This window comes from Eretmochelys imbricata, chromosome 9, assembly GCF_965152235.1.
Source record: "Eretmochelys imbricata isolate rEreImb1 chromosome 9, rEreImb1.hap1, whole genome shotgun sequence".
Taxonomy (NCBI): domain Eukaryota; kingdom Metazoa; phylum Chordata; order Testudines; family Cheloniidae; genus Eretmochelys; species Eretmochelys imbricata.
Genome location: NC_135580.1, coordinates 24,997,836 through 25,025,815, shown reverse-complemented (window position 1 = coordinate 25,025,815; position 27,980 = coordinate 24,997,836). Strand labels below are relative to the sequence as shown.

Sequence of the window (27,980 nt, the reverse complement as noted above, 5' to 3'; positions counted from 1 at the left end):
ACATGATTTAAAATAGCAGTTCAATAAGTGATACTTATTCAGCACTAATATTTTTAGGTTGGGATTTATCAAAAATTAAAGTTGAATATTATCTACTGACACCAACAATTAATATATTCATAGCAGCATCACAAAAGAGAAGCTGTAGTATTTTGTACTAGAGAGAGACTCACCATATCATGATTGTGCATATGTGCATATTTTATTTTAACAGAGTGGGGGGATGGTTGTATATTTTAAAAAGGAAACAGCAAATGTCCAAATGTAAAGGCTTCTATGTTGAGATTATTGACATTTTTTTAAAGCAGATTACGTAGTTCAGTCAAATATTTCAGATTTTGTTATAAAGTGCATATGCACTATGAAACATACACTACCAGGATACTGCTACCTGTATTTTGATCTGTAAACTTGAATTGTTTATAATTTGTTACATTAAAGACCTGATTCTGATCTGACAGCAGTTTTACTCCTCTATAACTGTGTAGTAACTGTAGAGTTACTAATAGTTCACACCACTCTAGTGAGATGAGAATCAGGTCCCAAAGCTCTTTTACACTCTTTCATTACCCTGCCATTGTTTCACCATGAAAACAGGCACATTTCAGCTATACTACAGGTGTTTCACCTCTACAAATAGTCAATCCATAGCAACCCTAAGAACCCATCAAACATTGTAGGATTACACTTATTTGCTTTTCAAACTGACTCAGTCACAGGTATTCATCCATTAAACCAATATTCTTGTGTCTGGGCACAAATGTCACAAAATACCTGACCATTACAGCACACAAGCCTGCACTTAAAAAAAAAATTACACAGAAAAAGGCAGAGTTGGAGTTGGACACAATGTCTCATGGAAATTGTATATGTGACGACTGTAAAATGTCATCTTCAAGTTTCTCATATAAACCATTTTTTTTAATTTTTCTGCAAGACAATAAATTCCTAGCATGCCTCTTCCTTATCTCTGTAATCACAAATGAGCAGTAATAGGATCCCATTATTTTCTGAAATGCTGCTTCGATTATGCTAATGGAAAGCCTTTCTGAAAATGGAACATTAAAAACAGTCATTTTTGTTTTGACAAGTTCCCACTGCACTAACTTGGATATTCACCCTTATTTCTCAGAAGGAGAAGACAAAGTAGCACATCTAATCACAAAACAGCACTGAACCTAGGACCTGATCCTCAGCTCCAGATGAGCTGTTGTGCTCAGCACAGGATACAAAGAGTGTGGGATGCAAGCTGGCTTTACAACTCCTTTGTGCTCTCCCAACACCAGGAGGCAGTTTCATTCCTAAAACAAATTAAAGCAGTCTCAGTACTCTTCAGTAAAGGAAAATCTACCAGAAACATGGGGCCTAATTCTCCACTGCCTGGCACTTTGGGCTCTGTCATCTACTTCTCCTAATGTGCCCTCAGAGCAACACGCAGGAGAGGCCACAAAGATCCATTAGTGGCTCCAAGACGCTGGATGATTCTGGCTGGATATGCCCCCAAGATAGCAGCATGCAAATGGTCTCGCCATGCTCCCTTCCTCCCAGCCTCTACATCAGAGGCTCTGAGGAGTGGTGGAACAGAGATGGGTAAGTCTACACCTTCCCGGTTAGAGTAGCTTTAAAGTATGAAGTACAGTGAGCTGACGACACTCAGTTATGTCATGACATTATTATGAATCTTGAGGAGGCAGTGTCTGATTGAGAATGGGACCTCCATGAGGGCTGGCTTGCTGAAATCCAATTCAGATAAGACTGAGTGATAATAGAGGGTTGGAGGAAATTGTTTCCCTGTACTCCCCCTCTCTGAATCCAACCTTTTGTCTCTTGTCTTTCAGTTCCATATAGATAGAGGGAACACTGACATTTTAGCACTTTAGCTGACTTGTCTAGAGCTTCAATGTAAAATTCAACAAAGGGCTTTGGAAAAGAGAAGAACTTATTTGGAGTTTCCCCATTCAGTTTCATGTATATTAATCAATCATCTCACCTTCCGCTTTTTTGACTGGAGTACTCTACAATGTACTCTACCTACACAGCTGTAACTGTTGGTGAAGAATAAAAAGGACCTATTCTAACTCTTGTAGTCTCTATTCTGCAAGGTTGCACAGTTTCCTCTCCTAGAAGCAAACAAATGTGTGCATTATCCAGTACAGCTTTTTAATGCTGTATATCAAAAGTGCAATTTGGAAAAAGATTTCTCATAATTCAGATATGACCTCACTGGGTCACCGCAATTCATGTGGGTGACAGTGTGCCTGTCAGCAATGGGAATCCTCTGACAGGAATAACAATGGTCTAAAAGAGAAAGGAGGGTGCCATTCAAAGGCAGTGAAATACAGGGCTGAATATGAATTTTTTTCTGGCTAGTTTCTCCTCACAGAACAATAAAAGTCAGCTGTCAAAATGTCAAGCACTTTTGACTTCATAACAAATGAGGAGAGGGAAAAGTTAATAAATCAACAACAGTATAGTGAAGGAAAATATATTTTAATTTACTGTTCCACATTTATTTTCTGTAAATTGGATTTTATTTTCAGATCCATGTTATCATTCACAATATTAACAGTAGAGGTAGTGGTGATGGTACATAAAAAAATTAAATCTAACAGCAAATTTTCAGTGACAAAACTATAGTTCCAGGATTGTGTTCTAATGGGCACACAAACCCCGCTAGCTTACCTCTTCTGGTTCTTGATCCCACCAGAACACTGAGTGGCATTATGACTATGTAATCTTTCCTTTTCCCCTTACACACTTACCCTTATTAGACACTGTCACTTTTCTCTTTACAGTAATTCTAAATGTCATCCTTTCTCCTCTTCCTACTGCCAAAACTCTAGTACCTGCTCTGATAGCTTCCATCTATCTCTCCAGCCAAGCATCATGGATATTTCTACAGTGACGATTTTTTGCCTCGATAACCATAGCCTCCTCTTTTCTACCCTGTTCTCATCCCTCCCTTCCTCATCTTGTATAATGCGGTGGTCAAGACTGCCTCCCTCTCTGCTTGCTCTGACTACATTTCCATCTTCTTAAATCACTTCACTCCCTCATCTCTAATTAATCCAAGCTTCTCCTTTTCCTCATAGTTAAAGCACTCTAGCTTCATCTTCCAGCTACCTCTAGGACCTTGCTTCCTGCTACAGTTCTTCTGGTTCCAGAGCTGCACCTGAGCTTCCCTCTTTACAGTTCACTTTATCCTCCTCCTTCCACTCCTTGCTCCAGCTCCTCAATTCAGCAGCAAGGATTAATGCACACTTCCGCTCCTCTTCCTGTGACATTAGCGAGTTCTTTTCTCTGTGGGTCAAATCGTGAAATGTCCTAAGCACCTAAGGATGGGCTTAAAGCAGATTACAAGTTGTGGTTTTCCAGCAGCAGCGGAGACTTCAGGAAGGAGGATTCCATAACACATTGGCATACCCAAGTTCTCCAAGGTGGGGATTTGCAACTCAGCTCAAAGGTAAATGTGGCCAGCGTGTCCCTTCAGCACAGATCCACATGGCCAAAAACTCATGATTAAAGGTGGACAAGTTCACTACTCCTTCTGTGATGGGGCATCTGCCCTGCACTGGCTCTGATAGGGTTAAAATCCAGCATGGACGGCTGCAAGGAAACAGCCAATTAGGGCAGTGGCTGCAGCCAATTAGGATGGTGGCTGGACCAGCCAATCAGAACCCAGCCGGCCCCTATAAAAGGAAGCTGCAGGCCAGAGCAAGTGAGTCTACTGCAGGAAGCCTAAGGGAGAGGACTGGTTTCCTAGAGGCTGCAGAGACTAGCACCTTGAACAGGGCTGCTAGGGGTTGCAGGCCCAAGGCCCTGGAAAGAGGAAGAAGGAGCCAGAGGCAGGAGCTGAAGGTGCTGGGGCTGCGGGGAAGTGGCCCAGGGGGTTGAGACAGACTGGTGAAAAAAGAAAGAGGGGCAGTGAGAAGCTGTTGTTCGGGTCCCAGTCCAGGGAGTAGTGGGCGGGCCTGGTTTTCTCCCCGCACTCACCACTGAAGAAGCGGCCAGGCTATGGACTGCCAAGCCGCTGCGAGGAGCGGCTGAACTGTTGCGGAAGGAGTCCCCCAGAAGGGGGGAACCTGGATTGTGACATGGCCGGAGGCAGTGAGACTGGAACTTCGATGGGTCTATGTGTGGAGATGAGGACGGGTGAGCCACCATCACTGGAGGGCATACCTGCTGACCAGAGCTAATTCCTGAAACCACCAGGAGGAGGTGCCAGTGTGGTGAGTGACACTGATACTGACCCAAAGCCAATTATTTTTGTATCAGCTGGCCATGGCCAGGATGGTGTCCCAGGCTCTACTTCTAGCATACAAATGAAAAGTCCATCCTCCCCAGCTCTCTCACTGCTCCCACATAAAAGCCCTTTGCTTGTGAGTCCAGTGTCAGACCCCATGATAATTTTCCTGTTTAAGAGCTGAATCTGAAGTAGTATGTTTCTGTTGACTGTGCTGTCTTGCTGGAGGAGGGGACTCAGTGTGAGCTGCACAGAAATGCAGAAGCATGCTGGCAGTGGGCTCCACTTTTAAAAACATTTATTTTCCCTTCTCTTCTGGGAGACAAGCCTGGTGAATGGTAAACAACACAGTACCCTAGATTCAGATTTTTAAACTCCAAACCCAATTACCTTAAGGCTTGCCAACATGGGAGATTTTTAGAGTTATCCCTATATAATTATACCAGTGTAGTTAACCTACGTAGACACTTTTGTAGGATATGTCTACACTGCAATCAGGTCTGTGAGTGCAGAACATATAGCCGTACCCAAGCGAGCTTTGATTTAGCTAGCTTGAAAACAGTAGCAGTGAAGTTGTGGCAGCGTGGGCTGCCGCACAGGTTAGCTGTTGGAGTACAAACGTGTCCAGGACCTTGGTTACATACTTCGGCTTCTAGCCCTTGCTGCCAACCATGCCGCTTCACTGCTATTGTTATTCAAGCTAGCTAGATCAAAGCTAGCTCAGGTATGTCTACGCATGCTGCAGATATCTCTAATCACTCCTGCTAGAATAAAAGTGGCTTCCACTTCCAAAGCAACAAAAGCTAAACTGGAAAAGGGTCATTTTATACCTTAAGAGTGTCCACCTGGGGAGTTATACAGGTATAATTATAGTGGTTTAATTCACAACCTTCCTTCTACTGGTGCAACTTTCCTGTGCAGACAAGCTTTAGATGATGGAGGAAGAGACAACTCAACAAAGGGGAGACATGATCTGGAACAGGAATAGACCACTACACTTAAAAAAAAAAAAAAAAAAAAAAAAAAAAAACATTAATTTTGCATAAATTATTAGGCAATCATTAAGCAAAGGACAATCCTTGAGGTCTGATTCTCTATATACTCGTGATGGGCCTGAACTCACTCTTTTTGGAATTGAATTCAGATCCAATCATCCCCAGTCTTTAAGATTGAGCTCAGGTTCATCCCTACTAAATGTATGCACAGAATTTTGCACAGGAGGATATTCTCTCTTAGGGTTTATCTACTTGAGAAAGTTGTATGGCTATAACTTAAGGTGTGAATTTAAACAAATAATTTTACCGCTGCAAAAGACTGTGCTGACACTCTGAGTTCAAGTGGCTTATTGCCATTTAGCTTTAGCCTAGGAGCAGGCTTACCTAATCACAACAGTCCAAGCATGGACTTAAATACAACTGTCCATACTGCATTTTCCAAAGGTTGATATATCAGTTTAAAAAAAACTATTTGTTACACTGGTAACTTTCTCACATAGATAAGCCCTTAGATTTTCTATGGATCAGCTGGAGGCAAGTTTGAACTGGAATTCATATTACAGATGCTGCAGATCTTGCTAAGGTCTGCGGGGTGGAGGGAGCAGGGGAAGTGAGGACTGAATGAAAGAAACAAACAGACAAAAGTTTTGAGGACAATGTTGTGCATCAAAAAGGTAGAAAAAGGGTGCAGAGATGAGACAAGGTTGTTTTTTTTGCTTTGTAGTTCATTTTCAAGGTTACCACTGCCTTAACAGTTACAATATCACTCTTCCATTTGAGAGCCACAGTAAACTCATATTTCCAGAGATTTCAGAACTCAATTAGACCTACAAAGGATCTAATCCAACCACTCCTACCCACATGAATAATTCTTACTCGCACGCTGATGGGGTGTCCACCCCACACTTGCCCTGAAGGGGTTAATGGAGACCAGATGGGCCAATTAAGCAGCAAACCAGGGAGATATAGGCTGCATGGAGAGCCTTGATTACAAGGAAGCCACTCACCTGAGCAGAGTGGGCTGGGCTATTATAAACCCTGGAAGCTGGCAGCAGCAAGAGATCCAGGAGGAAGTTTGCGGTCACACTCTGCTTAGTAGAGAGGGAAGGAGAGAACCAGGGAAAAAGTAGGACCCTAGGGGCTTGACCCAGAAGCAGGGTGGACCCAGAAGAGAGCAGGGTGGGGAAGAGAGCCTATGGAATGTGGATTAGGAAGCAACCCAGGGAGTAAGCAGCAAGGTTGAGGACTGAGCAGACCTTGTAGGGTCCTTGGGCTGGAACCCAGGCCCGGGTTCCCCTACACACCACTGGGGAAATGGCACTTCTGGGGCAGAGAACTGGAAGATGGCCTGGGTCCCTGTGGGAGTGACAGAGGCTTTGAAGGACTATTCCCTGGAATTTGGGAATGCTGAGTGACCTGGCTGGAGGCCCGAGACACAAAGAGGACGCTGTGGTTCCTGGAGCAAGAGAGGGGCTGCAGGATGACAGAGAGATAGCATGCAACTGTGGGAAAGGGTGTTGATATCACTGAGCTAATCCCCAGAATGGCCAGGAGGGGGTGCCATCCTAGCAGTGAGTGAAGCAACCCCTCACACACACATACTGAAATATACTCAAGATTAGCTGAGTTAAGAATCTAGCCCATTTACTTCAATGGGTCTGAACAGGTGTAACTGAGGGCAGAATCTCATCCCTAGATATCTACTTCATAAAGAGATGAAGAAATCCTATTCCAACCACACATCTTCCATTTCCCACCCATTTATCAAATGCCATCACTAATCCTAGACAATTTTTCTAGTTGGAGTTGTACAGTTTCAAGCAAATGACATCAGAGAGCAAATACTAAGGGTGGTAAAGGGGCTACAACACTAGTCCATTATATTTTTTCCTTCAGCTGCTTCCTGCACAAAAATAATCCATTTTAAAGAGACCCACATGGTGAAGAAAACCCCACACTTCTCAAATACCCACTGGGATTGAACTTTAAGAAACCATTCCCTTCCTTGCTGCTGTGTATTTAATAATACACACCAAACAACCAAAATCCTTTTCTCCAACTCAGCTTTTTAATATGCTAATTATAATCTTTTAAACAAGCAAAACAGAACTTACACCCTTCAATAAAAACAGAATAGGATACATGCATCCAATAAAGGTGCATGCCTGAGAATGAAGTGCTAGAGAAACAGGGAACTCAGGAATGCTTTTATTGATAAAATGACATATGGAAGAGGTATGTTCCTGTAACAAAATAGGCTATTTGGGAAAGGATCTACTACTGTAGAAGAGCAACTGATTTTAGAAAAGGAATGCTACTTTAAGGAAACTTTTCTGTGGTGATTATACTGTTCTATATAATCAACTACTTCTTGAGTGGTAGGCTACTCTAGATAAACTACCAATTCTGGAATGGGTGTGCTACTTTTGCTAGAAGGATAAAATTACTCTCACATGAAGAGGTGTGCTAAATTTTAAAAAAAGATATTTCTCCATTATAGGGGGGAAAAAAAACTTCTAGGGGTTGAGAAAGGGCTAGGAATGCATTTTTATAATTGAAAATCCATTTTCAAACATCATAACTTAATTTCTGTATTGCTGAGAAGAGATTTAATGTTATCAATGGAAGATGATACAGTTTGTTGTATCTGGAAATGCAAACAAAACATTAATATAATGTATTGCAAACAAGCTAGAAAGTTTTAATTTCAAATTAAAAGGAAGCAAAGAAAATTTGATAACTGTAAAAAAAAAAAAAAAAAACCTATTGGTTTAAAAGGTTTGAGAACTTGCTTTTGACACTCTTCTAATCAGAGTAGAAAAGATTCCTTATAACCAGACTATGATCATCCTCATTAGATTACTGTGTTGTGTTAACTTTACATGATTGATATTTTGTTAACAGAGTGATTAATTTCAGAACTTTAATTTAATCTTTACACTCAAAACTACACACACAATATTTGGGTATTGTACTGACTGGCGCTTAACTGTTTACTCAGGTTCGGCACAAGACTTACAATTACATGCAGAACTATATTTTGTTTTGTGAACAGCATGAATGAACCAGTAGCTCCAAGGCTTATACAAAAGCAGAACCAAGATATAACAGTCACTCACCATTAGGATTCAAGAAGGCAACTCAAGTGCATTAAGCTGTATTCTAGCTGTGCCTTGCAAATATGTCTCATTTACAAATGGTTTTGAAACCTAACCTTTGAAAAATCAGCTATGGGCTATTTAAACCTGGAACCGAATAAACATTTTTAAAAAATCCAGTGACATAGAATCTTACTTTTTTCTCTGAAACTACCACATACATACAAAAATGTACTCCCTTTCACTCATGATGTAACAAAGGTCTTGCATCAAGATCAAAAATAAATCTCGAAGACCACATCTTTTATAAAAGTAGAATGAAACCATTTACAGAGTAATCAAAAATAGTAATTCTGAATGCAAAGAATTTCCAAAAAGAGGATGTCATAAATATAAAGGGAAGGGTAAACATTATGACAGAGGAACTATTGAAATTTAAACAATGAATAATGCAAAAACATCTGTTAAAATTTAGCAGACATTTGGGATTTTATTTGCCATTTAAATTACATCTATTTCATTTCTATACCCAAACTGATCATACAACACTGTTATGTCTTTTTTCAAATAATCTCATAAAGCAAAATAGATCAGAGCACCGGCAACATCTGCTACGGTAATTAGCACAGCTACAACCATCACTCTCAACAATATGCACATCCTCTAATTCTTTTCAAAGGTACTTCAAGTATCAAACTCTAAACGAGGTACAAACCCATTTGTGCCAGCCGGCAACTCTGTGAAGTAGCTACTCTTCCTACCACATGGTACATCTCGGATGCCAGGAGGGAAGCCATTTCAGCACCACAGAAGTCCAGATGTTACTTGAAAGCTTGTACATAGGCTGATAATATTTATTCCACCTGACAAACACTAATTCCCTCGGCTGAATAAATCAAAGCTGCTGAACTGGGAACACTAAGCTGAAACTCTGAGCACTAGCTATATGCGGCCTTACGTTCAAAAAGCATTCTAATCCACCCCACATCAGCTGATTCTACCTTCCATATAACCCATTCATAGTTTATTAAAGGTCTGATATGAAGGGATAAACTAGAACAGTTTAGCATCAAGCCCTATATTAAGAGTCACTCAGATGAAGTTACTGTTAGTTACTGATCATCAGCCATTTCTAATATAAACCTTGTTTTTATCAGTTCATGAGTCATATGATTTAACAAGCTCAACTTACATGTCTGTCATTATGTGTTTTGCTTCAAAATTATTTTAATTACTCAGGAACTTTTTAGTTGATGTAGTTCAAAAATACTGCGATTTTTAAAATGCTTTTCCTACCCACTCAATCTTTTTTAAAAATATTTATTTTATTCTGACTTATATGGTGCATTGGTGCCCATGGCACTTTACATCAGGTAAAGAAAGAGCCCCTGTCCCAAAGAGCTTGTTTATTTAAAATGAAATGTAGCAGCCACTTCATTCTTAGAGCAGATAGGCTCTTTCCATAAAAACCGGTAACAGCTGAACACTGGATATGACTGCTTCTTACTACAAACATGCAGAGGCTGCTTTCTGTAATACCCCCATCTGCTGCATGCTACAACCACACTGAAATCAGGTTTTCTGGGTTTCCCTTGGTCTTAAAAGCTGGCAGCCCCACCACAGCTTCATTTTCTACCCTCATGCAGCCCCTTCACGGAAAGCCTCTCTTAACCTTTAACTTAATCTAAAGTAATCCTAAAGTAAACAATTTAAGCTGCATCTTGTTTTTTAATTTCCAATGACTGACCCCTTCCCCCAGCCCTTTGGCATAAAGCCATCTGTTGCCAATAGTGTTAAGTAAAATCTTGGGGAAAACCCTGGGTTCGGTGCCTTTTCAGCCTGATTTCTTTTTCACATCTCATTTTAAAAACACATTCCCCTCCTTTGCCTATAAAGTAGCATAGGGAGAGAGAAATTATTTAATACTTAACTCTGTGCCTCCAAGGGCCCAGATCCTGCTTCTATTTAAAAGACAGGTCTTGCTCCCATTGAAGGCCGTAGGAATTCTGCCATTAACTTCAGTGGGAAATGGATCAGGGATTCAGGGTAAAATTTTAAAAGATCCTAAGTCACTTAGGCTCTATGACCCATTTCAAAAGGCATCTAAGTCGCACTGACTTTCAAAGACACTTTGGGTCCTAAGTGCCTAAATCACTTTTGAAAATGGAACTTAATCTCTGAAGTCACCTATATGCTTTTGAAAATTTTATCCTAACTCATTGAGAATTTTGCCATTGGCTTCAGTGGGTGCAGGATCAAGCCCTAAAAACCTGCCTTTTTGGCCTTGCTCCATGAGGCTCTACTCCATGAGGAGTAGAGTCCTTCCAATAAGGAGAACATGGGCAGAGGTGGCAGCAGCCCTCTACCCTAAGCACATATTGAACTGGTGGCCAACTCTCCTAGACTCCTGCAGCTAGGCTTATTGTAGTCAGGAGGAGATGGGGAGGTAGTGCTACCCTGGAACACCACGCTTCCCCAGGGAAGCTCCTGTGGCCCTATAGCAGCCTCTGTGTCCCCATGAGTGCAGGGCCAATAACAATAATTGACCCATATGGCAGCCACATCCCTCCCCTCTCTGTAGCCACATGAGGGCTAATCACAACGTGGCCTTAAAGTAACATTCTGCAATACGCAGCATTACATAAAGAGAAACATTTTCACTGTAAATCTTTTATAAGGAATCTTATATTGCATAATATTCAAATTAACTTAAAACAATTCCTAGGTCATATGTAACCAAGTTTTATGAAACAGCAACAAAACTAAGTTTTGCTCCAGTTCTAATTAAATAAACCTTCCTGACATTGAGTGAAATCTTAAGATAAGCATCTGCGCTGTGGACTTCCCTTGACTTTGACTCCTACTGTGTGACTGTAGGTTGCACACAGCAGGTACGAATGTGAATAACACTGTGGAGAACTTACTGAAAACGAAGGGTTCCTTGTGCTACTCTCCTGTCTCCACCATCCTCTGCCAGAGCACACAGCAAGAGCACAAAACATCAAATAAGGGGCCAAACTGTGCTCTGTCCTACAGTCCCTTTCCTATGTAAGTGAATGGGACCATCACATGAGCAAGGTCAGCAGGACAGAGCACAGTTTTGAGGAAGACCATCTTTAGGCATAACTATAATCAGACTCTTATCATTGCTACTATACGCTGATTAAGAACACAGTGTAATAATGGGAGTAATATGCAATTTAAAATGAAATCCAGATTTAGGATATTAGGGTTACATAGAACATAAGGACCTGATTCTGCCATTCTTTAGTCACCCTCATGACTATGCCAAACACTAAAAATTCATTAGTCAGGCCCTGCAAAAATTCAGATTGGATTAATCATGAGATTTAAAGAATAATAAATGTTGGGTTCATATTATTTATCTGGGTTTTTGATCTTTAGGATTCGTTTTCAAGCTTTGCTGTTCAACCATGAAGCTTAGAAATGTACTTTTTCTTGCTTAATGAAAGCTGAGATTCTCATGTTATCACATGACTCCTGGAGGTGGAGTTTTAAGGAAAACACCAAATACCCCAGAACTCTAAATAAAATCCAGAGACTTGGCAACACTAACACTGAATAGTACCTTACTCCTCTTCTAGTTCCAGTGACCTTAGTGGAACTACTCATGGAATAATGAACTACTCAATGTGAACAGGAGTGGCATAGTATCTGGCTCTTAAATGAGCTATTCAACTCGTTTCAGTGCTGCTGTTAAGGCCAATTTGTTTCCAAAGAATCATTGCTCACCAATGTGTCATGTTTGGACAACTAACACTTAAGTGGTCCTTGAAAATGAAATGCAGTAAAATGTATGCATTCATAAAGCTGATAAATATACACACAACTCTATTAGCTGCAGTGCTGCAATCTAGTATTTATCAGTATTCTCTCTCCAATAATTAAGAATACAAATTTACTTTATACTATATTGACCACAAAACTACTTTTTCTTGGGGGGGGGGGGAGATCACAGTCCAAAAGGTAAAGAAGGAGGCTTACTGTCATACCTAGTTTTTATGGAATTATTAATCTTCCAATCATCTGAAGAGCACTACCAAACAATGGCAAGTATAATTATGAAAGAAGATATAAAACTATATTTCTAAATAAAAAGTAGAAAACCGCATTAATGCAACATTAGAACTGTGACGTTAAAACCATAAACAGTTACAAAATGCAGAAATTACATTTCTTATAGCAACATCAGCTCTGCTCTACTCCGCTAAACTTCTGTATGTCCTACTTTTTGGGGCTGCGGGCATACGTCAACTCAATATTGTCAGGCTTCAGTATTTATTTTCCAAACTGTTTCTTTTTCTTTTAAAAAATCAAGAATGAGAAATATCCTGTTTAATAATATTAATATTGAAATTGTTCCAGTTAGGGCCTCTTGATGGGTATGTCTTTACTGCAGAGCTCACCCAAGGTGATTGGCACAGGGGTCTGAGCACTTTGCTTGTGCTAGCCCACGTGTGAGCAGCCACATTGCAAAGCCCTGCCCGAGTTAGCGTCTTTGCTGCTGCACTCGCCCATGTGTGTGGTTTTCATTTCTGGGGGCATATCCCATGGTTCTTTTTGCTGCAGCAAGCTGAACTGCTCTATATGGCTCTTCCCCAGTGAATTGTGGGAGAATTTGTTTGTTCTTTTGGGTACCCTGGGGGGAACTGTGGGAAGACACTGGAGGACTATCAGCACTGGAGTAGTCTAGCCTGCGTCCTCACTGCAAAGTAGGTGTGTTACCAGCATGAGATAAAGCATCACTCAAGCTTTCGCCTATATCCCAGGACTGATCAGTTACCCAGGACTGAATGCAACACTAATGCTCAGATGAGAGGTTTTTGTGTGTGGACAGGAGCTGGGTTACCAGTGAGTAAGAGCCCAGGTTAACTCTGCAGTGATAACATACCCCAATGAAGCCTGGTCTACACTTAAGTTTTACCAATATAACTCTGTTGGTTAGGAGTGTGATGTTTTGCTGACATAGCTATACAGGTAAAAGCCCTAGTGTACATGCACTTATAGCAGTATAAAGGTGTCTTACACCTGTATTGCTTATTTTGATTTCCAAATTGGAATAAGCTATACCAATATGAACTGCATCCACACTGTGGGGGAGGTTTGGTTTGTTTGTTTTCTCCTTGAGCTGTATTGGCATATTAGAGAAGCATTTTACATATAGATAAACCCATAGAGAAATTTGCACCCGTGTAACTACACCAATGTGGCTACACCAGTGCAAACTCCTAATGTAGATGCACTGCACTGATGAATAGCAGGGTGATTAAGTCATCCCCAGTTTACATTTATGCAGCACATCCACATTAGAGGTTTGTATCATTGCAACTACATCTTATATTAGTGCAAATTTCTCTAACATTAACAGGACCCTAGACCCTGACAGTCACACCTCCTTGTGGTAAATTGGATGGGGAAGAGATACATTTCCCACCATTCGCAACCATCTACTCGGGCTAGGCAGAAGAAGGTGTAGTGACAGCATTAGGTCTAGTCTACACTGGCAACGCTAAAGCCACAGCGCTTTAACATGCCTTGTGAGGTCACGGTGCAGCGCTGGGAGAGAGGTCTCCCAGCGCTCTAAAAAACCACCTCAATGAGGGGCGTAGCTCTCAGTGCTGGGGCACTGTTTACACTGGTGCTTTACAGTTGCTGGAACTTGCTGTGCTCGGGGGGGGGGAGGGTCTTTTTTCACACCCTTGAGCAAGAAAGTTGCAGCGCTGTAAATTGCCAGTGTAGAGAAGCCCTTAGATGCTTCTAAAATGAATCGTAGCAGAACCCTCTTGTATCTTTCTTATTTGTAAATTGTTTTTAACCCAAACCAAGCACAGAGCCAAAATAATCCCTGATATTATTGAATCTGGATCATGCCATTTTTCAAAATTCAAGGTTGTTGTTGTTTGTATAACCATAGCACTTAAAAGCCCTAACTGAGATCAGGGCCCTATTGTGTTAGGTGTGTACACATGCTAAGACATAGACAAAGGACTTGCAATCTAAATAGACGAGACAGACAAAGGTAATTAGTAACATCTTCCCCTGTTACTCTTGGGAGACTGAGGCATAGAGAGGTTAAGAGACTTGCCCAAGGCCACAAAGGAAGTCAGTGACAGAGCCAGTCATTGTATCAAGATCCAATAAATCTTAGAACAGTGCCTTGCACACACAGACACTTTTCCAGTCTCTTGTTTTTTAGAAAAATCAGATTAGATTTTTTTAACCTTTTGGAATATTGCATTTGTTTTATTGTCTCAACTTGAAAATGGCTGATGGGCATTTTGCTCAAAATTTCAAACCAAAAAACAACCTTGAGCAATGACTAAGAAGGGGAAATGTTATCCCAAAGGGGAATGTTTTGGGAAACAATTAGCATATGAAAAGTAGGGATTATTTATGCAAACTGTTTTCCAGCATCAGCAGCCAGGCACATTACAGCTTTGCATCCACTGTCATGGGCACGGTAGAAATTTGTAAATAAAAAGCAAAGCTTCCTCTGCTTTCATGGGGCGCCATTATGAAACTAAGGCTCCACATTGCAAACAATCAGACAATTGTGATTGTCACTGCAAAAACATACTCACTTGATAAAGAAGTTTCTTTCCATTTTTTCATTATATGCCCATAATACTATTTTGCAGATAATTTCTGCACTGCCAGTACTGTATACTCTAATTTTGCACTTATCATATTCCCATTAAATGCCATTTACTACTTTTCCTCCAAAGAGTACATTTTAGCTAAATCCCATAAAACAGCACTAATATCTAGAACATAATGCAGCCTACTACTGATATAATCAAATTGTTGATTGTTATCCCTGTCTCTTGTTGATTACGTAACAAAAAAACAAAGACCTCAGAGATAGTCCCAAAGGAATCTCACTGGTAACCTTATCTGTGCAGGGCTAGTTTTCAATGATAACTACATTTCATATTTCCTGACAGGTTTTTTTAATTCATTCTGCAGCAATTCTTCCAACCCTTTGTACAAACTTCCATTAAGCCTCTTCCACTGGATTTAATCAAACCTGCTTAGACGTCCATGAACACAAGATAGACTAACTCACATTTCTGTAAAATTCATAAAATCCTTATTAACGCTGAGCAATTGTCCCAAGTTAGTAATCATCTGTATCCGCGCTAGAACCATTTGCAAGGCCCACCTGAAAGCAGTTTGAGGTGTTTCATTCATTGAGGAAGCAGAAAAAGTACAAAATGCCTGAGTTCACTAGCAACTTAGGAAGAGAGTATCCTCAAGCGGCCAGGCAGGGAGGGTGCTGGGGCTATTTTTTGTAGTGCCAGAACTTAGCTCTGTCCTGTATGAGGTTCTGGAGCAATGCTCTGGATAGCTCTGGCAGCACTACACTGTGGCAGAGAGAGACTGGGGTTGTGGGGAGACTAAGCCTCCCACCACCTATGCATGGGCCTGAATCTCCTCTCACTGCCATCAATATTCCTTATTTACACCAGTGCAAGAGAGAGGAGACTCAGGCTTCTGGTCTCTGCCCAGAAGACCCTACACTCCTTTACATGACTCACCAGGATATGAACCAAATATTTAAGAGAAAATTGGTAATTTCCCCCTTCCTCAGATTTGCCTCACTGTTAAGATGGGTTTGCCATTGGGATACATAGATCACTGCTCCACTCACAAAAACAAGACTATACAACTAATTAAAGCAAAATACATGTAACTGCATCCCATAGCACAGCCTGCGTAAGGAGGATCCATGCTGAGGCAGCTTCCCTCTTTTTCCAGACAGTGTGCCGCATGTTGCAGCAGGAGGCTCCAGTGCGTGACTTTACAGGAAGACAACCATCCTTCACTGAACAAAAAGCAGCCATTGGAGGACTGAGAGGCTTTCAAAACTACTCTTAAATAGCATGCCAGATCTTTAAGCACCACCCTGTTCCTGAGTTAAACATGCCCACGTATTTTATATATAACTAAATATTAACATTTTTGTGGAACTTGTTGAGGCACTAGGGGGGCATTCAGCTCTCACATACTGCAGTGTAAATCCAGAATTGTGCCCCCAAAGTTAATGGAGTGACCCTGAATTTACTCTAATGTAACTAAGATCCAGTCTGGTCCTTTATCTTTATTGGAGATCAGTGCACAAGAAGATGTTTCACTTAAGGGCATCTTAACTGTTCAGTTTAAAATGTCTCATCTGGAATTCTGACCTTAAGAGGCCCCTGTGTGAACACATACCAAACCCTTAATCATGAAGATTGCTTGTACTTTACCTAACATAACACCAATTACTATTTCACAGTGTATTTCCTAATTCTGTGTCTCTTCTATTATATTTCACATCAAATATTTATAATTCAGTGAAAAACTAGAATGTGCAAACGTATCTAAAATGTAATATTGGAGCAACTTCTGTGATCAAAATGTATTAAACATTTGATTTTCCATCTCTCAGTTTTGAAAATATTACATGTTTTTGCTGTGTACAATTACAATGCACTATAAATGCTTCCTACTAAGTTCAATAGCAGTCATGTAGCTAAAGCCTTTTTACAATGCTCTGAAATTGCAGAGGATAATGTTGACACACAACCTAAAATTACAGGTTGCCAATTTGGTGGTAATTTAAAAACCGGACACTCCAGCAGGAGTGCCAGAACCTCCCCTGCCCTACCTCTTCCCCATGAAGCCCCACCCTGCCCTGATCTACTCCTCTTCCCATCTTCTCCACTCTCCTCCCCCATCACTCGCTGCTTTTCCCCTCCTACACCCCCTGCCCGGGTCAGAAGGGACTCACCTCCGGAGCTGGGAGCTGCAGCTGCCGGATGTGGGTAGGAGGCAGCCCCAGCTGAGTGGGGGCTGCTGCAGGTGAAGACCCGGCGCCTCCCTGCTTCCCCTTACATGCAGTAACCGGACTTTGGGTTTCCATCAGAAAACTGGGCACCTGGCCACCCTACCTAAAATATCCATCTAAATTTACACTTTGTAATAATAATTTGCAGTTTCACAGCACCTTCACTTCAAGGTTTTCAAAGTGCACACACTTAATTAATGAACCCTAAGTATTAAGCACTACAGACACATAGCAAGTCAGTAGCAGAGCTAGGATTAGAACCCAGGAACTGCTCACTTTCAACCCACACTCATTCCTTGAGACTGGCTATCCCTCTAGTATGATTACGCTATTTTACAGCTGAGTCCAATGAGGAGTTAAGGGATTTGCCCAATGCACACTTAGCAAGACAGTAGTAGAGATAAGACCAGATCACAGAAATCCTGACTTTCAGTATCATGGTCTAATTGTTAGACAATGCTTCCATCCCAAACAAAAAGATTGACCTGATTTCCAGAGCTGCTAAGCACCCATCTCTCCTACTGACTTCAAATGCAGTGGTAATGCTGAACAGTTCTGAAAATCAGAACCAACTAGCTTAACTGCCCTCGAAGTTTGAATGCAACCATTTGTACACACACAATCTCAAGTGTGTGTGTGTGAATCAAATGGGTAACCACATAAAGAAATCAGCCTTTTTGTCCATAATTTTACATATATTCAGAAATGTTGATTCAGGGAGACCTGACAAAACTTTGGTGGTAAAGGTTCAAAGAGCACCAACCAATCTGCGCTGATGTACAGAATTAGACCTGAAATTACAATTTTTTTAATTGTTTAATTCTTGATAAGTTTGATCACTTGTACAGTTTCATGATTCCATGATTTGCAAATCATGGAATTTAACATTTTCTCCATGACTGGTCTGTGAAACTGACCAGCCATGCTCTTAGCTATACAAAGGGCAATCAACAATACTGTGGCAAAATAGATTTTTTTTTTTTTAAATTTTTAAAAGCAGACTGTAATTGCCATCGCTGGTATTTGGCCAGGACATTGAGGTTAACACCTCTACAGTTGCAAAAAAGTGCCATAGGATTTTTAATGGCCACAGAAGATCAGGACTTCTGTTTTACATTTCATCCAAAAAGAAGCATCTCCAGCAGCTGGATGATTTCTAACATAATGCTGGAAAACTGATTCTGTGCCAGTTTACAGGGGAGACTGCCACTTACACAATAATCCCCACCACTTCCCAAAGCACACTGGCTTTTTCTTAAAGCTCTCGCCTTCAGGAACTGACCAGGTCAGCACAGTCTCAGTTTGTGGGATCTGATATATTCACAGCCTGAGGTGGTATGGCTCCAGACTAGCAAACCCTTTATCAAGGCTGCAGACCTAGTAAACCTTTTAGCTAGTGTGGAAAGACACAACCATTTAACTGCATGCATGGCCAGCTGCCAAAACCCATTGTAACACACTGTCACATCATTATTGCAAGCAAAGATTGCACACACAGTTAAGAAGTTTACACAGCTTAATCATCTTCATTGCAAGGGAACAGACCAACAGCCTTAGAACAGATGGAAGCTTTTACATAGCCATTTGACTATGTGTTTCCCCATGTTCCCTTACTGGTGCTCACGGTCCCATGTTCTCTCCTGCACCATGTAATGCTATAAGCTTCTGATTTCCAAGATGAGTGAGGACTGGATCTTGGACTGCTCAGTGTCAGCCAGGGGCAGGGGAAAGAGTCCCAGGAGTGGGGAAGGTGGGGTGAATGATCAGGTACTCTGTCAGCCAGAGGAATGGGCCCCAGGAGGGAGCTGGAGGGTGGCAGGGTAGTGTCAGCCAGGAGAGTGGGTCCCCAGGTGGGTTGGTGGTGATTGGATATGGTGTCAGCTGGGAAGCAGGTCCTGGGCATGGCCACAGCTGAGGTACAAAAGAAAACAAGACATCCGTGAGGATACTGAGCTCATAAAACTGCACAGTTGGCAGTATGTAGTGAGCACTCTTACAGATTTTGCAGAACAGCTGCCTCAAAAAAAAGGTTTCAGAGTAGCAGCCGTGTTAGTCTGTATTCGCTAAAAGAAAGGGAGGACTTGTGGCACCTTAGAGACTAACAAATTTATTTGAGCATAAGCTTTCGTGAGCTACAGCTCACTTCATCAGATGCATTCAGTGGAAAAAAAGGATGATCTTGAGAAAACCTGGACGGATGGCAACCCTAGTGGTGACCGAGTATGGTATCGGCCAGGGAGTGGGGGCCCTTGCGTGGAGTAGGGGTTACGGTGTCAGCCAGGGAGGTGGGTCCCAGGGGTAAGGAGTGGCCAGGTAAGGTGTTGGCCAGGACACTGGAGTTTCTTTCTCCATGAGTGCTAGCTCAGTCCTGACAGTGTGGTGGCTCCCTGCAGTGGAAGCATTTAACCCCCCCCAGATGTGCCCTATGTTCCACTGATAAATTAGTGCTTTGCTCATTTTTCTTTATTTAGTGGTTTACTTAAAGCGTTAAAACATTTTCACTTTAGTCTCGTCATCTTTGCTGTTTTAGTGTGCCGTGCTGTACTGCAAATACAGCTTTTTCTTCTCAGTGCATGTATACAGTTCTAGCAACATAGCAGAGAGTTAGTTCAGAGTAAGAAGACTTTACAAAAATAAAGTTTAAGCCTCCAGAAGGACAAAAATGTAGTGCTCTGTAGCCCACTCAGCACAAAGAAAATTCAGCGGAAATGTTGGTCACAAGCAGCTTTCTGGGAATCCGAATCCTGTTCCCATTCCTTGGCTCCAATTGGGAATTCTATACTCAGTCTTTACTTGGGCAAACTCCTACCAAAGTACTTTGCCTGAGAACTGGATAAGGGCTGTAGGTTTGGGTGCTTTGTCACTGGTCTTCCACTGAAGCAGATTTGCTTAGTCACTGATAAACAGTTCTCAACAATGCCAATGCCAGCTGCACCTTCTTTGAGACACTTTTAGAACCAGAGGAAAGGATTCTGGAGTGCATCCATGAAGGAGACAGTTGCTAAATGCAGAGGTCACAGTGCGAAAAAGTTAAAAAACCTACCCAAAGCGAAAAGTAGTCTGCCTGTCCCAAGAGCCATGTTCAACAGGCTGTCTTGCTTCACAGCCAAAAAGACCTGACATGGACACAGCACAAGCAACGTCTCGTAATTCAGGAAAAAATCTTACTAATGCATCCAATACAATGAGTGATCGCCAAATTCATTTCTACTTTTGCCAGTGTCCCAGGCCTGACCAGTTTAGCCAGAGGAAGGGCACAGGATTGGATATCAGCTTCTCTTGAATTCTAATTCTGGATCTATGTAATAAGCATTAATTACCTTGTTTGCTTGATGAAGAGAAGCAAACACAGCAAAGCACCTGCAATAACTATACAAGACAATCATCAAGCTAAAGAAAGTCATATTACATAACTGTCCCTTATTGTTTCTCATTTAATTTGTTTATAACTCGAGACAATAATGATTCATGCAACATTTGTAACCCATAATGGAGAAGGACATTAATTAGCATTGCATGCAGTCTATTTTTCTTTGAAGTTTTATAAATGCGTCATTTAAAACCTTATGAAATCCAGGACCTGGAACTTGCATATGTGGGTCCAATCCCACAGCCCTTACTCTCACAACAAAACCCACTGATGTTAGTGGAATCACTGGGATCACGTGTGTGAGTTAGAGCAATGTGCAATAAAGGGCTTGGCCTTGAACTAATTTGAAGACAAAGACAAAATTCCCTTTGATTTCAATGGAGAGAGGTCAGGCCAAATAAGTGTGCCAGTGATGTGGGATTTGGACAGTGAGTGAATGGTTCGTCACTGCAGCCATTATTTGCACTCACTGGTGGCTACTGAATCCCCACAATGTTTGGATAAAGCTCCAGAAGCTCTAGGGCACAACCACCCTGGCAGATGAGTATGCACAATCCCACTGAATTCACTAGCTGATCAGATTCAGGCCTGAGATGTTTCTCTAAAACTGGGGAGGTTCCTGGCTTTCAGCAGAATCCTGCCTTTCCATCTACCTCGCCTACAGGTCTATAATAGCCACAGCCAACCCTCCCTGAACAAAATCCATGGTTTATGACACCGCACACCCTCCTCCATTTTAGTGAAAGTGTTGTAGGCCTGCCACATATCTGCTGGCCTTGATCTCGTTTCTTTTTTTCAAATGTGCCATCTATTTGGGGCTTCCTGAAAACGTTAACAGAGACAGCCCAGCCCAAACATGAGAAACTGGCCCAGGTCCAGCACAAAGACTAGTGGTCTGCTGCCTGCAATTCTTTCAGCAAGCGGCAAGAAGTCATCATATACTTCGAATGAGTGCGGGGAATCCACATGCCAGACTGGGAAGGGGGAATGAGTTACATCTTGTTACGGTGTATATGGTAACACCCATTGTTTCATGTTCTCTGTGTATATAAATCTCCCCACTGTATTTTCCACTGCATGCATCCGATGAAGTGAGCTGTAGCTCACGAAAGCTTATGCTCAAATAAATTTGTTAGTCTCTAAGGTGCCACAAGTCCTCCTTTTCTTTTTGCAGATACAGACTAACACAGCTGCTACTCTTTCTTTTTGCAGATACAGACCTAGATTAGGGAGCATACATTTCTAATGGTGAGACATCTGTGGATAAATAATGAATTTATAGAGACAAATACCCCAAAGTAATCTTGTTAATGCAAATACACAAAATAAATTCATTTTTTGCATCTGAGTGTTAGTGCAGAACAATGCTTCTACATTCCAGTGAAAACATCTGAAAATGTATCCAACTCAAAACCGAGTGGGCAGTACAACATGTCTGTTACTGTCCTGATTTATTTACTGACTGCTGATATACCAGTAATTCACTTCCTCTATGCTGAAATCTTGACATACAACAGGAAGAAACTTCCTAACTTTCAACTGCTTTCTAGACCCAACAAAACAAGCTTCTGTGTTTCCCAGTTTATCTTCTGTTATTTGACAGGCTAACCAATACAAGACTAATGTTTGTGCACTAACAAGGTTGTTTTCAATTTCTGAGCCCTGAGTAATTACTTTAAAACAGAAAATAAAGAGGAGAAATACACACACACACACATTCTCCCTGTAACCTAATAAGAGAGTAGAATCAATGCTGCAAACAGAAGTAGGGAACATGTTTTTTCTCTGTGAGGTTAATTCACCCAGGATCTTCTCTATTTCCAGCTAATGCAGACCTGGACATAGCTCCTTTGGCAGCAAAAGTCCACCCACAAATGAGTAACAGAGAAGCCAGTTATTAAGATCTGTAGATGATGAATGGACCTTTTTTAACATTTTTTTTTCACCATCCAAACAAAATAGAACCTGCTTAGAGAGAAGCAATATGGAGGAAAAGGCATGAAAGCAACAGCATGCCTACAAGTAATTAACCTTTGTTTATGTTAGTCTCAGGTATGCTTGCAAGTAAGATAGTTACAACCCTTCTGGCCTTCACTGGTACAGAGAATATAGCAAAAGAAACTCAAAACACCAAGTTTCCTTTGTTATTTTTCTATTAAGCACCTGAATTTTACACACACAAAAAGTCAGTTTCACATGAAACAAAGTAATGAACACGTTAAAGTAACTAAGACCTTACTGCCCATTTTCACATTTGTGTATATAATATATGCTTCTCTCTTTATCCTGCATCTAAACTACGGATCATAGTCATAGACAATAGGGCTGGAAAAGCCTTTCTGGTTCAGTCCCCTGGATAAAGCACTTTTCTTTTCACTAATTTCTCATGTATCCTACCTTGCCCTCTCTTAAATACCTCTTTCGTTTCACACAGCATTTTGCAATCCGTGCACAGAAGACACAATACCATGGGCAAAGTATTAATATTGTGTCTCCAAACTGTACATATTAAACTCCTTTTACCTCACCTCAGAAGTTGTATCTCCTAATCGTTTTAGTCCTGAATGTGATCTATCTCATGAAAATAAGAGAATTCATCATCATTTGAACAAGTACAGAGCAGTCTGAGTAAAGAGAATATCAGAAGAAATGCTGTCCTGACAGAATGCAGATTTTATATTGGCAGACTCTGGCTACCTCTACCCACAGCAACTTCCTTTCCATGACTCCTCTTCCATTTTCTTTGACAGCAAGGGGAGTGAACCTGCAGTTTTGGAGCCATATGTGGAGAGATTAAAGAGGCTAGGACTTTTCAGCTTGGAAAAGAGGAGACTAACGGAGGATATGATAGAGGTATATAAAATCATGAGTGGTGTGGAGAAAGTGAATAAGGAAAAGTTATTTACTTGTTCCCATAAAATAAGAACTAAGGGCCACCAAATGAAATTAATGAGTAGCAGTTTTAAAACAAATAAAAGGAAGTTCTTCACTCAGCGTATAGTCAACCTGTGGAACTCCTTGCCTGAGGAGGTTGTGAAGGCTAGGACTATAACAGGGTTTAAAAGAGAACTGGATAAATTAATGGAGGTTAAGTCCATTAATGGCTATTAGCCAGGATGGGTAAGAAATGGTGTCCCTAGTCTGTTTGTCAGAGGGTGGAGATGGATGGCAGGAGAGAAATCATTGATCATTACCTGATAGGTTCACTCCCTTGGGGCACCTGGCTTTGGCCACTGTCAGTAGACAGGATACTGGGCTGGATGGATCTTTGGTCTGACCCAGTATGGCCGTTCTTATGTTCAGTAGCTAAAATGTTGAGGCTCTCCTCATCACCACCTGGATACATGCCTGTAACTCTGGTGTTCTGAAATACCAGCAGGTGATTCCTTCCATTTTCCTTCATGTGCCCCCCCAACCCCCACAATTTCTGCTAGGGTTTATGTCCTACCCTGAACCCTCCTGCATACCACCAGAACCTTTAAATCACAGGTTTTCAAACTGTGGGGTGCACCCCCCTCGGGGGACATGGAGGAATGTTTGGGGCGGGCTCCAGGAGCCACCTCCACTGGTTTGGGGGGTGGGTGGCAACCAAAAATTTTAACTCAAAGTAGGAGCTCAGCTCAGAAAGTTTGAAAACTGCTGCTGTAAATTGTGCCCCTCCACTCCCACCCCCCAACAGTTACGTGTCGTCTCTGGCTGCATCCAGTGTAGGGGACGGGACAGTTGGGGGACGGACAATTCTTAACTCACCAGGGTAAAACACACCTGTGCATCTTCTCTCCACCATGCTCAATAGCCTCTATTTAGATTAGACCTTTAAAGAACAAACTGTGTCCCTGCTCTTACTCCCACTGGTTAGCAATTACTCACATGAGTAGTTATGTTGACTTTGAGCCTCAAACAGATATGCAGACTAGGGGTCTGACCCTGCAACACTTATTGCTAAGCATGAATCAGTGGGACTACAAATAACTGTATACACTTCAGCTGGTAGCAAGCATTGGTAACGTTGGGTCCTATAGCAGATCACTTCGTCCAACACTAAAAGGGAAGCACTTCTTACAAGTGTTACAAGGGCTCTGGCTGTGGCATCCTTACCAGTTCATACTCTGCCTTGAGCACAGAGCCTGTAACCACTCTTGATTCTTAGGTGGACTGCATAAAGATGGGGCGAGACGCCTGCCTTCCTCTCATTCCCATTACACTCTGTGGAAGGTCCACGCATAATACTAGCCTCAAATGAGGACCGATTGGGGATGAAGGCTATGTTGACAAGATAACAGAAATTTTTTTTATATAACACATTTATTTCACACATGTAAAAATCTAACTGACACATTTTCCCCTGAGGGTATCTGTAAAGTACTGGTCAAACAGCATTATTATCATTAAGCTATTACATGAGCTATAAACCCAGGGGGCCCAGTTTAGCTCTTAACTGCACCGACACAACTTCACTGAAGTAATGGGGTTGCACAGATGTAACCGAGAGGAGAATATGGACCATCTTTTGTAAAAATGGAGTGCGGCAAACTTGAGCTGCACAAATCAAATATGCAAGGGGGATTGGGTTGTATTGTACTTATATTTATTTTTACTCTTTGTCCTTGAGCTGCCTTCTTCCACAAAGAGGAATGACAGTGTTACAAACTGAGCAGGATTAAAGAAAATGTACATTAGACAGTTAATGTTACATTTGGCAGGAGGAAAAGTAGCTACCAAATGGCCTTTGAAAGAACTACAACATAAATTAAATATTTCAGTCTGAAATGTGCCTATCTGTGGATGCACACTTTGAAATAAGCTCTGTTACACAAAGGAACTTATAAGAGCTAAAAAGCTAAACCAATAAAGTCTGATTTATCTCTACCACTTCTAAAGGCTTTAGCAAAACTCCCTTTTAAAAAGCTAATTCTTGTATCCCCCCTTTACATCCTTTGCTTCCTAAAACAGATGGAGTGGCACTTTGTCCTCTTTACTTCACCATATACATAAACTTAATCTAGAGTTTTGTGTAACGAAAATAGAAACCTCCAAAATATAAATACAGTTCTTGGAAAAGTAATATACTAAATCCTCAATACATGTGTCCCTTCTCCTAGAGGACAGACCAATAAATCTCATTCCCAGCATCTTATTTATGGATTAGAGAACACCAATGTCCATTCAGATAGCATCAGATATTGGTAACAGTCAGAAAATATTTATCATAATAAATTACACATGGTAAATACAAATTGCCATGAAGAAAGTTAGTATCTGAACTTTGAAAAAATCAATGAATAAGTCTGTTAGTCTTAAAAAGATACTTGGGACAAATATCACTAAGCTATTTTTGGAATATTTCAGAATAAAACATATTGCTGAAAAATGTTTTCTGAACTTAGAGAAACCAGTCCCTTGCCAAATTTATCCAAACACTTCCAATATTTTTAATATTTTAGTGTATTTAAATATTTTTATTTTAATGCTGATGTTGATCTATTGTAACTTTTTCTTTAAAAGCACACTATCTAAAACCATTACTAAAGACAGGCAGCATACAAAAGGTATAACATATTTAACGGATAGGATCATGATTTCTTCCTCTATTTCACCATATCAATTATTTTCATCCCATTTACAGGCTTAAGCTAATTACAGTTTTCCACCCACCACTTACTTTAGTTGAACAATATTAGACATCATAAATTGCAAATTACTGAAGAAAATTGTTCAGATCTTCTTTCTTATATAATGCTCATATACTCCTTGGTAGGACATATATACTTCAACATATATTGTCTGATCAGAACTTTATACACAATTTGCCTAGATACACACTATTTGTAAGTGCTACTGGAGTAAAATAGGTGAGGTTCTTATGCAAACCTGTATATCATGGCAAAATGACTTGTAGATTAAACGGTCAGGAATGTTTATATTGGCAAGTAATTTGTATTAATTTAAAATGACACAGAAGTGCAGTTTGTCAGTCTGATGAAAGTGATAGCTCATACAAGCCCACGTTTTAACGGGGACACATACTTCTGAATGAATGAAAAAAAAATTTTTTTTCCACTCAAAATACACAGTAATATCTACCACAATTATTTCATGATATCAGTGTCCAAATAAACGTAAAATGCAACTTACCATTGATGAAGTATAAAATATATATGATCTTTCCTATAAACATGTCGAGAAATGTACATGATCTTTCTATAGTATTTCCAAAACCAAAAAATCCTTACCTTTTTCTGGACTTAAATTTTTATATACTTCAAGGTCTGCCATTAAATTTATTATTGTTATGCATTATTGACAGACACAATGGAATATCTCCCTGAAGGAAAGCCTCGATTCAGTCTTCATGTCTACAGAGATAAAACATTTGGAAAGCAGTCCTTAGAACTAGATGAGAATTCTGCCAGTGCTGTCATTTGTGAGTCATAATGAGGTCTCTGTGATCCATAAGACAGAGACGGGAAAATATAAATCCATGAGATATTATACAACTTTGTTCAAAGCTGAAAAGCACAGCCTGACAGGAAAACTGGAAGCATCTGCCTTGTGTGGCTGCTATTGTGGGAATGCAGGAGCTGTGACTACTTTTGGTCTGAGGCATGCATGCATAGTATAAAGATGAAGACCCTCAAGGCACTAAATGTGCATAATGCCTGTGAAGAGCAGGTCTTTAAGGGTCAAGGAAATCCTTCCCACACCTATGGTGGGTCAGAAACTGATTAGCATACTTCAGTTTAAGAATGGGTGAGTGGCGCAGCCTGAATGCTGAAGATGAATCTCACTCAAAAGTAAGTCTCAGCATCTGCAGCCGAGGGAATCCATGAAGTGGAAGAAGCAGTCGTCTTGTCCTTTCCCAGTTTTCATTTTAGCGATAAAGACATTTTTCAAAGGTTTTTTCGTGTCATATGCATTAAAACGAATGCACCACAGAAAAGGCTGCAGTGCTTCCATCTAACTTAGGGTCTGATCCTGCAAGGTGCTGAGCACAGGAATGTCACTCATCAGGGCCCTACCAAATTCATGGTCCATTCTGGTTAATTTCACAGTCATGGGATTTTAAAAATAATAATTTTCATTACTTCAACTATTTAAATCTGAAATTCCATGGTGAGGGGGTTGTGGTACTGATACCCTTACTTCTGCGCTGCTGCTGGCAGGGCGCTGCCTTCAGAGCTGCACACCTGGCCAGCAGCCGCCGCTCTCCGGCTGCCCAGCTCTGAAGGCAGCACAGAAGTAAGGGTGGCAATACCACAATCCCCCTAAAATAACCTTGTGACACCTCCCCCACCCCACCCCCGCAACTCCCTTTTGGGTCAGGACCCCCAATTTGAGAAACGTGGGTCTGTCCTGTGAAATCTGTATCGTATAGGGTAAAAGCACACAAAAGACCAGATTTCTTGGGGGGGAGACCAGATTT

At 41.1% G+C, this 27,980-nt stretch overlaps 1 protein-coding gene across 3 annotated transcripts in view; it reads right to left on the bottom strand.

Moving 5' to 3' along the window:
- PLCH1 (phospholipase C eta 1) overlaps positions 1 to 27,980 on the bottom strand; it is a 131,426-nt gene that overhangs the window by 77,082 nt on the left and 26,364 nt on the right. The gene's annotated exons all lie outside the window — the stretch shown is intronic.